We start from the raw sequence: 15,645 nt of genomic DNA, 5'->3' as shown, positions 1-15,645 counted from the left end.
TTTCCCTCTCCCTTGTCAGACTTCGTGCTTGAGTGACTGTGGATGCCAAGTTAGACCAAGGGACTTGGTCATCCAGACGGTGGTGAAATGGGAGTGATGCGATGTGCTTGACCCAGTTGGTGTGGGCTGCTACAGATGGCGCAATGTGTCCTGCACAGTAAGTAGCCACGCCGACATCGTCACCTACCTTTTCTGCTTCCGTTTCTGGGAGCCTCGCCTTGTTTTTGCTTTTTGCCCGCAATGGGCAAGTCAGTCAAGCCATAGCCGCTGGAGTGCTCAGTCGGTTTGTTATAATGTATATGTAACCTTAACCCGCATTCAACCATTTCCCTACTATGCGAGTCTTCCTGCGTCCAGCCCAAGCCTCACCCAGGAAGGAAGGCTTATCAGTGGCAAAGGCACATGCCAGGCATCCTGTGCAATGATACAAGGTTGCATTTTGAAGTAGTTCTTGCGCACATTTTTCCCAGCAGCACTGCTTTTGAATTGCAGTTGGTGGCATTCATGTGTAGGCACTTGTTTATTTTTCTGCCGTGGTTGCCCAAAACTAAACAAAAGCCAAGTTGCACCTTGTGGGGTCCTAAGGTCTCGCAGAAATACCGACCACCGCAGGTTCGAGCTCAGCGAGCCACAGGGCCGTGTCAGCTGTCGTCTCTGGTGTGCGCGCATGCGTGCTCAGGCTTGAAGGAGCTGCCATACTCTATGCATGCAAGAGAACACTGTATTGCTCTGAGTGGATGGAAACTGTCTATTGTCTCTGGTGGCACCCAACACTGCACAAAACGCCCAGGTACCAATGGAGTCCTGCACCAAGGGCAAAAATGCAGACGGGCACCTATAGCATGTCGCTGCGAGAGAACAGGCTCAAGCTGGGACATGCCGCTAGGCAAAGTCCCTGCGGCTATGCTACTTTCTCTTGCGATAACCAATGGCTTATCTCCTTCGACTTGGGCCTCCAATAAGTGCGCCTCAGTGTGGTACGACATGACGTGAGCATTAGGCATCTGTTCTTTGGCTTAGCATCTGGGAAATTATAACCCAAAGTACATGCTCCCCGCACAGGCAAAGGCATTGTGCGCAAGCTCAACTAGTCGTAACAATGTCGGCGGACGAGAGGAAGCTTGTACATAGCCAATGCTGTCCTGGAGGTAAGAGACTTGTGCTGCCGCCGCGAGCAGCCGACAGCGGCTGTGCCGTGACGTCAGCGCCCCACCCCCCACTGTAAACGATGGATGGGTGGACGTTACGAGCGTCCCCTTTGGAACAGAGCGGTGGGTTGCACCACCGCGCTCTTACTGTTATACTGCCTAATGTGCTGCCTAGGTTAAAAAAAGAAAAACAAAAGAAAAGGGAAAAAAAAGCAATGAATTCCCAGTACCAAGTTTTCTGCCCCCCCCCCCCCTATTGTGAACTTTGTTTTTGTACGTCTCCGTTTTTTGTCGTTTCCCTACTTTTGTTCCCCCAATCCTCCAATTGCCTCTTACTAATCTCTATCGCGGACATGTTTACTTTCCCCCTGCTCTCGCTGAACCCAAGGGCTTCTAGGAGGCCAGTGGTGTCTAAATCAACCACTGGGGAGATATCTTCACATTCTAATAAAACATGGTCCATCATTTCACAAATCAAATCAAACATGTTTATTTTGCAGGAAGAATACAAAATTTCTCTGCGGGAGGCAAAGACTAAAGGCAAGAAAGCCTGACGAGGTCTTGGCCCCCTGATCAACAAGACAGTCTACAGCAGTTGACACGACTCAATATACACTTCATTAAGTACAATGCATCTGCTTCTCTACATCGGATCACATACGTATTTGTTTATACATGTATATGCAACACGCTCTACAATACATTATACATTTAAAAAAGATACATTGAAATGGAATCTAACAATTTTGCTTAAATTTTCTCGATTTCCAGCAGAAAAAAAAAAGAAATTCATCTCAAGATATACAAAACATAATTTGACAACATTTATAGATCGACTATGAGTTTATAGTCAGAAGGAATGATTTATAATTGCGCTTGAGCTTCTTGGCTTGTAATGTAAGGTCAATGTTCGATTCATGGAGGTTTAATAATTGCACTGCTTTATATTCAATGGCCTGTTTGCCATAGTTCGTGCATATTTTTTTAGTTTTTCGGCTAGAGCTTCTGAACCCATATTTCATGGATGCAGTGCTTGGGAAGGCATCCTGTAATTTGTGTTTATGTATGTGTTGCATCAACTTTAGATTATATACTTTTTTTTGCGGATAGGATTTCATGTTTGAGAAAAAATGGTTCAGTGGCTAGGTCCTTGGCATGACCTTTATATTTTTCCAGGATACGAAGCACGTGCTTCTGCAGGATTATTAACCTATCATAATTTGTTTTAGTTGTTCCCCACACCAGCATTCCGTATAGTAGTTACGAGTAAAATAACGTATAGTAGAGTGATTTAGTTAACCAAGAAGGGAGAAGGGAAGCGATTCTACTGAGACATCCTACAGAGCGAGCCAGATCAGTTAAGAGATGTTTCACGTGTGGTGTCCATGACAGGTGTTCGTGGAACCAGACTCCTAGGAATTTCTGTGTGCTTACTTGTTCAATTCGTTGGTCATTATAATAAATTATTACATTACCGCGAATGTGCTTTTAATAGGCCTGAACATAACAAATTTAGTTTTTTGTGTGTTTAGTTTTAGTTTATATTTTGTTAGCCAACCTGAAAGTTTAGAGAGGTATAGATTTGCTGAAGCTTCTACTTCATGAATAGTAGATCCTGTGAAGAACAGGCTAGTGTCGTCAGCAAACATTGTAATTTCAGGTGTACTATATTGAACATCCATAATATCATTGATATATAGAAGGAAAAGCACGGGACCTTATATGGATCTCTGTGGAACTCCTTTTATTACACTTAAGTACGGGGACTCTACATTGTCTATGCCAACAAATTGATATCTTGATGATAAATAGCTTTTAAATAAGTCCAGGACAACAACACGAATTCCATAGCGGCTTAATTTCAGCAATAGGATATGATGGTCAACTGAATCGAAAACTTTACGCAAATCAAGGAAGATACCCAAAGTGAACATCTTATTTTCAATATTTTCTATTATGCGGTTTTTTACACTTATTAGAGCCACTTCTGCCATTTTGTTTTTTTGAAAACCATATTGATATGGCGATAACAGACTGTGTTTGTCAAGATATTTCGTAAGACGGTTGTTTATGCATTTTTCATATATTTTCGAGAAGACAGGTAGCACGGATATCGGTCGATAATTTAATTCAGAAGTAATGCCGCCTTTATGGATAGGAGTAACTTTCGCCACTTTAAGTTTCGTTGGGAAAGTTCCCACCAGAAACGAAAAATTTATAAGATATGCTAATACCGGGCTAAGTATAGATGCAACAGCCTTAACTGAAGCCACTTTTACGTCATCGTAACCACTTGAAATGTTGGTCCTTAGTTCTGCTATGTATCTGTGGACTTCTTCTGGTGATACCTCGTTCAACACGAGAGAATTCACCTGGTTACCTAGTTCAATTTCATATTGCATTGTATCCTCATTGCTAACAGCCACATTCACGAAGTAATGATTAATTGCATTCGCAAGCTCCCTGCCTTCTAAAATTACATCATTAACTTGTATTTCTTTAGGTGTATTGCGTGACACTGTTCTTCTGGTTAAAGAATTAACTTGCTTCCATATTTTTGCAGGATCTGACTTTATGCGCGAGAACATTACTTCAATAGGGTATTTTTGCTTTTCCAATGTCACTGTTTAACCTGTTGCGAAATTGTTTGAACTCTCGCAATATTGTAATATCTCTGGTAGCTAGAAATCTGTGAAAAAGTGCATTTTTTGCTTGATTCTTTTCAAAAGGTCACTATTTATCCATGGCTTTCTATTTTTACCCTTTCTTATTTTTAACTGTTGTAGCGGAAAAGCAGTGTTGTAACCAAAAGCAGTATTGTTTCTCCATCGTTTCTCCAGCTTTACCGCAGCAAGCCCATGCTTCTTCCTTTCATATGCTGCTTTATAGGTGCGTGTTCTAAGACAAAATAGTCTGCTGCTTCTGCAGAACAGTGTCCAGAGGGTGTGAAGCGAAAGTGTAAAGTTATGTGGCGAGCCCAGTGAATGCTGCTTTCATGGTGGTGGCACTCCCGAACTCCAGCTGGTTGAGGCAGGACACTGCCAGGTCAGCTGGCCACACCACCGTAGCCATGATGAATGAGCAGCCATGATCGTGACTGCATAGTGGTGGTGACTGCAGAGAGCAGAGTTCTCGGTCTGACGTCACCTTCAGTGTCCACGGCGATCCGATGCTGTTGGTGTGGCTTTTTCTGGTTGCTTCAATGAGCAACAGGCCCCATGCACACACATACTCACACACACACTTTTTGATGTATTCTCCATGGCTGTGCAACATTCCATGCACTCTGCACACTGCTGCCTGTCGTGCACAACGCGCTGCATTATAATGTTTTTTATAAACGGATCAAAGCTCCCTTCTCAACCGCACCCCGATGGGTGAAAGGGGCCATTGTCGCCCCCGCGCTTTGTAACTGCAAAAATGACGAACCCCCTTCTTCGAAAAAAAAAAAAGTTCAGTCTACGTACAAGTAAAACAAATAAATTTAACTATACAGCTGTATAAGCGAAGAATAAACACACTTAAAAATGTTGAAACACTTGCTCAGCATGCATACGCAAAACAAAAAATGCACACTGCTAAAATGCACTGACATCACTACAGAAAGCTGGGCTGGGGTTGGCTTCTTCTTGTGCACAGGCCATAAGGAAGCTATCCCACTGAGGCTAAGCATTATACTGAGGGCCTTCGGTTGCGAAGAGAGTCCGCCATCTGGCACAATATCACACAGGTGACTGCTTCTGTGGGTTGTACCTGTGGTCCGAATGCGGTTCGATACCCTAGGTGTGCCTCATTGTTTGCGGGTGATGCCGCTGGGCACCGGGGCGAGCTCATCGGACCGTGACGTAAAGGCCTCCAGGTCGGCGATATGGGCACGGCTGAGTTTCCCCGAAGGGGGATCCTTCAGCACGTATGCAAGCAGGGGACCGAACTTTCTCTACTCAGTATAGGCCAAGCCACTTGGGAGCAAGGAAGGCTGTGAATCCCTTGCTTGCGTCGCTAGGAGCATGGTTGCACTTCAGGACTAGAGCACCTACCTAGTGGTACCTACCTAGCACCTAGTGGTAGGCCACTAAAAAAAAATTTAAGTCGAGCTAGGGTTGATATAACTTTTTCTTTTCAGAATAACCATGGTTTATTTAACTTACTCAGCTGTTTAGAGCGCGAAAGATTGTTTCATTTTTGGCAGGTAATTTTTTGTCAAAAAGTGGGCTAAAAGTGGTAGTCACGCCAGCCGTGATACATTACTGATGAAAGGCTTAATTGAGTAAAACTGTAGCATTTGTGTAGCTAAATGTTGGGGCTATGCAGTCAACTATGATAAATATTATACAATAAATATTAATGAAGTAATGTTCAAAAAACACAAAAAAAGGCAATTTTTACCAAACCTCTTTGCAAAATGAGCTCTGAATTCAACAATATTGCATCAGTTTCTTTTATTCTGGTTCATTGCACAGGTATATATGTTGGAAATGAGCATATAAACTTTCAGTTCAATATACACACCCAGAAAAAGGTTATGAAAGTTTGTCACATGAGCTGGAGAAAAATCTTGTTTTGAGAAAAACTTAGTTCTAAGACCTAGCGAAACATGCAAAACACCACATAGAGACCTAAAATGCTGCAGGTTCATAGCTGGATCCCTCGCGAGATGCATTAGTCTCCTTTAGCTCGCATAGCTGCTTGTTTTTTCTTCCTGGCCTGTTTTGTCCCAACTTGCGCTGAGAATTCTGAACGCGCTACTGATCTCTGGCGATGCAAGCTTTTGTCTAGTACCCTGGTTCGAGTCTTCCTTAGGACTTCCAGGGTGCTAACACTGCCATTATTAAAGTGTGCCACAGCATCATTCAAGGCAAACAATAGTGTAGGCAAGGTTACATAGACCTCCCTGGGAGCCCGCTGCCATATGAGACCATAGAAGCACTCATTTGCATTTTGTGTCTTTCCATGCAGACGCTTTATCAGAGATTCATCCGAACAAAAATCATTGTACACTGTTTTCACTTTGTTAAGCACGTCGTTTGGAAGCACTCCTTTGTGCACATACTTACCTTGGCCAACTGCTTTTACCCTTCTGTGCCCACGCAAGCTTTGCGGTCCAAGTGGGCACAGGCCATGTCTTGGGTGCTTGTCTGCAGAACTGCAGTGAAACAGGCTGGCTAGGGTAGCTTGTTTCATTGCAGAAAGGGTTCCCCACATTACCTCTTTTGTCGATACCATAATAGTTTTGCAGGCAGTCGTTGAGGGCATCTGTGAGCTTCCCTTTACCTCCATGTCCGTGCACTGTCTTCTTGAGTTTCCTCAGGCGGCAGCCAACATGCTTTTGCACATGCCCAATGCATTCAAGTTTCTGGACACTGTTCTATACATGTCTTTCACAGTTGCATAATTCTTAGTATCCCTATCACCATAGTATTGCAGGTACAGTCTCGTCCACTCTTAGGGTGAACACGGCTCACCGTGGCCGCGCTCCGCGGGGCGCCAGTGCGTCCGGCACGGCGGCGCATCAAAGCGAAGCGGCGAAGGTGCACACGGACCCAGGGGTGGTGCTTCGCGTCGTCTGTTACAGCGCTGGAGCGCACCGCCTCTTGCTTTGCTGCAAAGTACACTTCGCTAGACCCTGGTGACCGAGTGCCCGAGGCGGCATTGTGGGAAGGCGCACTTCACTAACTGGAGCATTTTCCAGGTGGTTCCGTCTACAGCTTGTGAACAGCCTGCTTAATCAATATATATAAACAGAAACAAGCTTCTCACCACATAAATCACTTAGCATGTTTTTTCTTAAGTGATGAGGGTGCTACAGTAATTTTTTCGCGCTCTTTATTAGGCTGGGGCGTAGAGGCGACGCTTGATAGTCGTGTCGGGGACGACACCCAGCCTGAGGCTGTTCTTAATTTCTCGAACGGTAGAGGTCGGGTTTGCAGCAGCCGCCGCAACAATGGTCACTCTTTTCAGGGCTTTATGGGGTTATGGGGAACACCCGCAATTCTTCCATCCTTCTTGTAAGCCTGGACGATTCTATTTGCAGTTTTCAGTGCCCTTTTTGTCATCTCCGATATAACGCGTTGAGAATAGTTTTGTAGGCAGAGATCTAGAATGCGTCGTCTTTCTTTTTTCAGTACCCGCGACATAGCTAGTTTCCAAAATGCACCAGGGAAATGAAATTATCCTGCACTGTTACAGCGTTTTTATCGCCGAAGTGCCATGGCAACCAGCAACCGAACAAAATGCAATTCATCATGCAAGTCGACGGAAATGCGTTTAATGGAAACACCACTGTTGTCTTTCGATTTGGCGAGTCATCCCAGAATCTAACTCCTGAGCCGCCACTCACTCAGTTAAGTAGTCGTTGGCTGCACCGCATCATCTTAAGCTAAGATGGGGTAGCATGACCTAAGCTAAAGAAGAAGGGGGGGGGGGGGGGGGGGGGGCTTGGTGGTTGATCGGGCTGACGCCCATGGTCAGTTAAAAAGTAGACTGGCCTGACCACAGCAATCTGGCTTGGGCAGGGCTTAGCTTTTCCAAATAACGAGCCCGTTGGCCGACCACCGGCATGCTGTGGGCAGACGACAGCGGGCCGGCCTCATGACCGCTGGTTTAAATATCGTGGCCGCGTTCGTCCAACACACGGACCGGCCACTTCCCCACGACGGCAACAGCATCGCTTGTCCGCGACAAGGGTTCCCGGGACGTATTCATATTTGGGTTTTACTCACTCAGCCGAGCTCATCCCCGCCTACCCCCTAAAAAAAAAAAGAAATGAATTCCTCCTAATCTCCATATTTATGCGATGCCCACCTCTATGGAGTAACTCAGAGGCCATGTATCGCTTCGGGACGTATACCGCACAATTAACAAATTATTATATGCGAGTGAGAATATGCATATGGCTCATTCCGAGGAAGTACTAAAATGGAATAAAAGCGAATAATGACCTAATTACTCGGCAAGACCTAATTTAAGGTAGAAAACAGACATGTAGATTATAGATTTTCCACTCCAATTACCTATTCGAAACGGACGGAAACAGCATTCGTATGCGGCGTGCATTGACTCCAAGGAGAAAAAAACAAACAACAAAAAAACGTCGGCGCCACATGTTTTACTTCACCTAATTAATGTAATCAAATAATTGACCGACGATTCCTCTAAATGAGAATGAGACTTCTCGCGTCAGGTAGCCGTCAGAGGACCGGCACCACTTCGGTGATTTTACCCAAACTGTGTCAACAAAAATGAATTTAGTTTTTTTTATAGGATGTAGAAAGATGAAAAGGGGGAGTAAGATTGCCGCCTAATCAGTTGCTATGCCGGGGAGAGCACTTTCCTACATCACGTAATGTGCTCCATGCTCTCTTATCAGCGACATTAACGCTTCAATAAGAGTGTGCGAAGCAGCGGATATCACTTCTTAGTTTTTCTAGGTATACTTTCTGGCACAAAATACATTTCTTGAAAAAGGACAGAAGAAAGAAAGTGAAGCGCCAAACTACGACTGTTTAATGACAGCCTGAACAAACGTATAGAAGAAAAGACAACTTCCGCTCATGCGCAGGGAGCCAAGGTGTGACAGAACAACATGGTCATGATAACATACTTTGGACAAAGCACATTTCTGCGAAATATAATACGATAGATGTATCGCTGACACAATCAGACCCTTTCTTTTTAATGTAAAACGCTTCCAACAACTCTCTTGCAGTTTGGTCCCTACTTTTGCTAAGAATCAATACTTGTTCAAAGCACGGCGTACAACGACAGGCTTTACAGTGGGCAGGAAGATGCGCCTTGTCACACTTGCCGATGCTATTAGCGTGCTCCCTCAGTCTGTCATTACAGTTTTAGTTTAGCGTACGCAACTATAGCGTATGCTATACGCTGTAACATAGCGTACGCTAAGCAGCGCACGTTTTCGACAACTTTAGTTGGCCGGCGATATCTTCGGATCTCAGAGGCCATATGCCGTTGTTTCGGCTATTTCGCGCCTGTAGCGATAGGTGGCGCTGACATCTCGAACGTTTCTTTCGTTAGGCTTTGATCGTTCGAAACGAGAAGCGATTTCGAGAACGCCACGAGGTTATCCATAATACTCTGTCGTCGAAGCGGCCTGAGACTAAGCAAAAGCCGTTTACACAGTCATTTGCTACGAACGAAGTGCATTTTACAGAAGCAACGGCAAATTCAATTCGAAGCGGGCAGCCGGGACCGCCGCCATGTTTCCCGCAAAGTCCGCAAACCCCGCAAAAACGCTAACTCGTTTGCGTTGCGTACGCCCACTATACCCGCTATTTCGTTTAGCGTTCAGCGCATGCGCAGTGACGACCCGCTATTTTTTAGCGTACGCAATGGTATAGCATACGCTATACTAAAACTGTCTATTAATACAACGTCCCGTTTGTCCGACGTATGACTTGCCGCAATTTAGGGGTATCTCTTAGACCACCCTTTCAACACAGTCCCTGAAATGTTTGGCGTGCTGCTTCTGGAAGCCGTGCGGCCCCTCGCGTGTGATCCAGGGGCACAATTGAGCGGACTTGTTGGGAGCCGAAAAGACAACCGGAATGCCATATCTGGTAGCTACCTTCTTGAGGTTATGGCTCACACGGTGCACATAAGGTACTACCTTCTGGTTTTACTCGCTCCCTTTTCTTTGAGTGCGTTTTCCCACTCGCAGCGCTAGTTTTCAGCTTCTGTAGGAGGGACTCGACCACGGCATTTAGGACAGACAGAGGGTAGCCTGCTTTTAGAAACCTCTCAAGTTGATGGCAAAAACTTGCCTGCACCACATGCACACATGACTTGCGCAGAGCCGATTCTAGGCAAAGTAAGGCGATTCCACGCTTCAGTCTTAGAGTGCGCTGATTCATATTGTAGCTGTGCATACCTCCCAGGAGGTAAAAAAGAATTGCAACGGTGATCACTCTTAAGTGTTAGGTTAAGGTCTAAAAACTGCAACGAACTGTCCTTCGGAAGCTCTTTAGTAAAAGTAAGTCCTTTTGCGTTTGCTCTAAAAACATCTAAAAGCTGCTCAACCATTTCATGGCATGGCAAGGGGCATCTATTGTCAATAACAATTAAAAAATCTTCAACGTATCTAAAGGCTTCAAGAACATTAGGATCAGATGAAGTAAAAACACATTGTAGAGTGCGGTCAAAGTAAAAAGATGTCACATAAAATGGGTGCTACATGTGAGCCAATGCAGATGCCCTCTTTCTGCAAAAATATGCCATGTTGAAAAGTTACGAAGGTGCGTTTGAGATAAGCTTCCAAGAGGGAAACAAAATTCGAAGCCAACATCTCCATTTTTGACACAAAATTAGCTTCGCCACTTTCATCAATGCACTGTTTAACGGCTTTTAGAAGCTCAGGATGCGGAACCAAGTAAAAAAGGTCATTTATGTCAACGGAGAACACACAGCCTATTTTTTGGCTGCCACGGAAATATTCAAAAACTTCATCAGAGTTTCTAGCCAAGAAAGGGTCATTGAGTTGAAGAAGCTGCAGGGATTTTAGCAAAAAACTACTGACTTGATATTGCCATTTGTCCCGTTCACTAATAATCGTTCGAGACGGCACATCAACCTTATGGGTCTTGGCACTGAAGAAAGCTCTAAGAGAATCTTTTTCACTCTTTTTGATCTGTTTAGCTCATCTTTCACAGCCAATTTCTTCACAGAACGAAGTCATGGTTTTCTTAATTTTTGATCAGCTGACTTTTACAGGCTTAAAATTATTTTTGATTGCCTCTAATGCTTTTTCGTTAAAGGCTTGCCGAGGAGAAGCTACAAAAACGCCTTCCTTATCGGACTGCATTAGACAGAGTTCATTGTCTTTGAAAAAAGACACCACACGTTGCAACATTCGCACCTGTCGACCAGTTCCGGCCTTGGGGGCAGCTCTCTGCAGGCTGTCTACACCATCTAGAAGGCAATGCTCGCGCTGTTCCTGGGGCACTTTTCTTGCGACTTGCCGATTACACGCCAGAAGCTCTTGTGCTGGAACATGGGGCTCAAGTCCGTATTTCGGTCCCTTGTTGAGAAGGTTGACTATATCGTTTGGAATATTGGTTTCACCAATAACCATCAGTCTCTCTGTCCGCCTCTTCTTTGTGGTTGCCACGTTCACACTCCTCAGTAGGCAAAATAGCATACTGTTCCATATGGTTTCTATGGCAGTACTCACCACGTTCCGGTAGTCTCTCAGTTTACTTGTAGCAACCCACGCAGGGAAGTTGGTATAGCACATGCATCTGAGAAGATCGTTGAAAAGCCGGATCTGACGGCCCAGCTCCGAACGTAGAACCCTGCATATTCTTTTGATGTGGCCCCAGGACAGAAACACAGAACCGAAGATAGCAGTGATTTCACGTGGTGGCAGTCCTTTTCTTATGCAGAAGCATTGTGTCAGCGATACATCTATCGTAATATATTCCGCAGAAATGTGCTTTATCCAAAGTATGTTATCATGACCATGTTGTTCTGTCACACCTTGGCTCCCTGCGCACGAGCGGAAGTTGTCTTTTCTTCTATACATTTGTTCAGGCTGTCATTAAACAGTTGGTAGTTTGGCACTTCACTTTCTTCCTTTCTTCTGTCCTTTTTCAAGAAATGTATCTTGCGCCACAAAGTATACCTAGGAAATCTAAGCACCAACTTGCCCAAGAAGTCCTTTTGGAACTTCTTAGTTGCTGTCGACGGGATAGTATTGCCCTCCTTAATGGTAAAATCCATGGCAACATGATGATACGTGATTCAACAATCGCTCTCTAACTTTCTGCGAAACTTATAGCAGGTTGCGATCGTTTTCTTAAGTCAATTAAGCACATTCGTTCTAGCATCAAGACATGCGCGAAATGGCGCGCTAGGCTCATCACATGACTCTAACCAAGAGCGCGCCTAATAGGTTTCTCAGTATGCACTACAGCAAGTGCTGGGAGAGTAAAATAAAAGGGGCCCCAGCCTAATAAAGAGCGCCAAAAATGACTATTTTTACCCTCATCACTTATAAAAAATATGCTAAGTGATTTATGTGGTGAGAAGCTTGTTTCTGCTTATGTATATTGATTAAGCAAGTTGTTCACAAGCTGTAGACGGAACCAGCTGGAAAATGCTCCAGTTAGTGAAGTGCGCCTTCCCGCAATGCCGCCTTGAGCACTCGGTCACCTGGGTCTAGCGAAGTGTACTTGACAGCAAAGCTTGAGGCGGCGCGCTCCAGCGCTGTAGCAGACGACGCAAAGCACCACCCCCGGGTCCGTGTGCGCCTGCGCCCCTTCGCTTCGATGCGCCGCCGCGCCGGACGCACTGGTGCCCCACGGAGCGCGGCCACGGTGAGCCATGTTCACCCTAAGAGTGGACGAGACTGTACCTCAAGCTTCTGGTTGTTTCCGCCCTTTCAAATATTTGGTATACACCAACCGTCTCCATAGTGCCGGCACTTCCTTCATGATTTGCTTGGCAGAAGTGTTATTTGCCTTCCACTGCTGGTACACGGCACTTTCTAGGTTCAACTTGCTTTTTGTTTTGCAAGACTTGCATGAGCTAGAAAGGGCCTCAACATCAATAACCTTTCCTGTGTTGACAGAAGTCACCAATACACAGCTGTTCAAAAATGAATGTTCACGCTTTTGCGATGTTCCATCACCTGAAATGCTGCACGCGGTGCTCCCCACAACACTACGAACTTCCGCAGCAGCATCAATCATCGATTTGAATGCCACTTCTGTAGCCGCAGCAGAAAGCTGGGACGATATATTGTCGTAGGCAGAGTGACGTGGAGGGGCAGGCATGTTCATCACTTTAGAAAACGTTTCCGCACCTGCGTGCCCTTTTCCTAGCTGGCGCATAGCTTAAACGAGATGAACGTCACTCTCATTGCCATGCGCCACTCTTCTCGATGTATAGAATACAAGCTCGAATCCACAGTCAGGACACACGACTGCGCAAGTAGAGCATCTCCCTCATTTTGAGCGTTCCTCGTGCTTCAGTGATGTCTTCAAGCATTCACTACATGCCAGCGATGAAAACACATCAGAAAGGATAGAAATGTCCATTACCCTGTTTCCTTGGAGCATAGAATCCTCTAACGGAGCTTCGTAGGGTGTTGCGATGTCCCCCAAGCTTCTTGGCAGTTACCGAAACACTCGCATCTACTGTATTTGAAGACAGCCTATTTGGCGTGTGTTGTTTCCCAGCAAACTTGGGCTTCCTTATTTTGCTTGTATTTCGCTATGCTGGTCGGAATGTGGTCTAGATAGCTTAAACACACTGCCATAGTTGCACTAGCACTTCGGAAACTCGTGAAACGAAGCCTGACGTAGCCACCAAGGTAAACAAAACAAGATATTCTACGAGCAATGCGACGAGTGTCTATGCGAGTGTTGTTCGCCCCCCTTGTCGCCGTTTCTAGAGTTAAAATAAATTACCAGTGCAAAACTGTTTTACAACATCAAATAAGCTTTCAATCATAATGAAGTTTAGAAAGTATTTTGAATAATAATAATATAGAGGAAAAAAACTTACTTTCTGAACTCATGCAATGTGGTTTCGGTTTCGGTTTTAGAATACGAAGGCGTGGTATGGAAAATGTACCGTAACTCCGGAACTAATGATGATAGGAGAATAGTTTTTGTTGCTACATATTCTTGAATGTTTGGGCATACAGAAATCACTAAAAGCAAAAAATCGATCTTGTGCAAGAAAATTGACTTTTTTATGTGGCCTACGACCTTAACTGAAAGATAGCGATGCTTCCAGTCTTACTAAGCCTATGGTGTACTGGAATAGGGTAGTGTGTCGTCCAGCAGTGAAAAAGTGCCTCTTTTTGCGATGACAGTCGGAAGTGCTGGAGCACGGATGGATGTTATCAGCATCCCTTTTGGAACGGGGCGGTTGGAACAGAACGGCTTCCAGATTTTAAGATTCTCAAAGTTTTTAGATACGTCGATGACATTTTAGTTCTACTTGACTGCAGCTCTAAATGTTTTGATTTTTTTAACCACTAATGCACTTTCGTTTATACGCGAGGGTTTATCTCCTCTAAAAATAACGCATGAACTGCCGATTGACGGAAGTATCAGATTTCTTGGCATTAAGTTTTTATTTTTCAACAACCATGTACACTGGAAGTACGAGCCTCGCGCGAACAAGCCACTGCTCCCATATCAGTCGGCGCACTCTAAGTTGGTTAAGAGGGGAATCACAAAGACATGCTTGTCAAACGCATTATGTAAGTCATGCCCGGAGCTGATGACCGAAAGCATCAAGGATCAGATCCTCTGTTTTCGATTGGCAGGTTACCCTACACATGTACTTATTAGCGTTGCTGAGGGTCTGCTCAAGTCGAAGCTATCAAAGAATTCCGCCAGCGTGCCTTGTGTAAATAAGAGGAGCGTTGCTGTCATCCCATATATCCACGGCTTATCGCACCATTTAAAGAAAATAGGCCAACGTGCGAATGTTAGGGTTGTGTTTTCAGCTTCTACAAAATTGCAATGTCTGTGCAGACTAACCAGACCAGGCCTCTCTGATAAGTGCACGTGCAAAAAGAAACACCAGGAACCGTTTGTTGAATGTGTGGAAGCAGTTGTTTACAACCTTCCTTTAAAGTGTGGCAAGAACTACGTGGGGCAAAGCAGGAGGTGCCTCAACGAGCGTTTAAAGGAACACCGGTATAATGTAGCAGAAAAGCGGGGCGAGTTCCTTGACGCCGACTGCAGGCATTGCAGCTGCACTGTTGCCGAGGTGGATGATGGTGACCACTCGACGTGTGCTCCAGCATACAGAGACTGCTCCATTGTGGGAAGAGCCCGAGGTAGGATAACTTGCGAAATTATAGAAGCGGAAATGATTGATAGGCTTGGGGATAACTGTGTGTCTAAACCATCAATTGCCCTTTCCCGCAAAGAGTTATTGTACCTGCGCAATAGTGTGTAAGGGTTTTTTTGCAAACAGCGCATGTATGATGTACGCGAAAAAGTTGTATATATGTATGGGTGCCTTGCTCGAAATAAAGATTGTTGCAAGTTAGCGCCTGTGTGTGTCACGTCTCACTTTCATCCTTGTCTTTTTAACGTGCTATAAGCCTCACCCTAAAAGACCCCAGAAGTACGATCAAGATGCCATGACTTGAAGGAGTTGTCTAGTGCAGAGATTGCCAGCAATTTTTCTTCAAGACCTTCTGGGATTGAGGCATGAAGCAGTGTCCCCAGCGATAAAAACCGAGGACACCTTACTATCCTACAAAATGTCTCCGAGGTGTGCACTTGTCAGTGGGTGGCATGTTATATTGAGGTGTATAAACTTGCCACCCACAATTCTAGATACAGCATGCAAACTGGACAGAATTGTCCATGAGTATTTGGGTTCTGCAGAATATAGCTTGGGAACAGCTGCTGGGTTTTGGAGGCACGTTTTTTATTTTGCAAATGCAGCCATGTAAAGATACATACAAGGACCATTTTTTTTACGTATGCTTGTGACACCATGACATTGTTGC

At 44.9% G+C, this 15,645-nt stretch overlaps 1 protein-coding gene and 1 pseudogene across 10 annotated transcripts in view; one reads left to right on the top strand and one right to left on the bottom strand.

Moving 5' to 3' along the window:
* Positions 1-15,645, top strand: part of LOC139052787 (glycerophosphocholine phosphodiesterase GPCPD1-like) — a 277,931-nt gene that overhangs the window by 204,022 nt on the left and 58,264 nt on the right. The gene's annotated exons all lie outside the window — the stretch shown is intronic.
* LOC139052792 (uncharacterized) lies at positions 5,765-14,944 on the bottom strand (annotated as a pseudogene).

Source organism: Dermacentor albipictus, unplaced genomic scaffold (assembly GCF_038994185.2).
Source record: "Dermacentor albipictus isolate Rhodes 1998 colony unplaced genomic scaffold, USDA_Dalb.pri_finalv2 scaffold_34, whole genome shotgun sequence".
In the NCBI taxonomy this organism is placed as follows: Eukaryota; Metazoa; Arthropoda; class Arachnida; order Ixodida; family Ixodidae; genus Dermacentor; species Dermacentor albipictus.
This window is presented reverse-complemented; position numbering and strand designations above follow the sequence as displayed.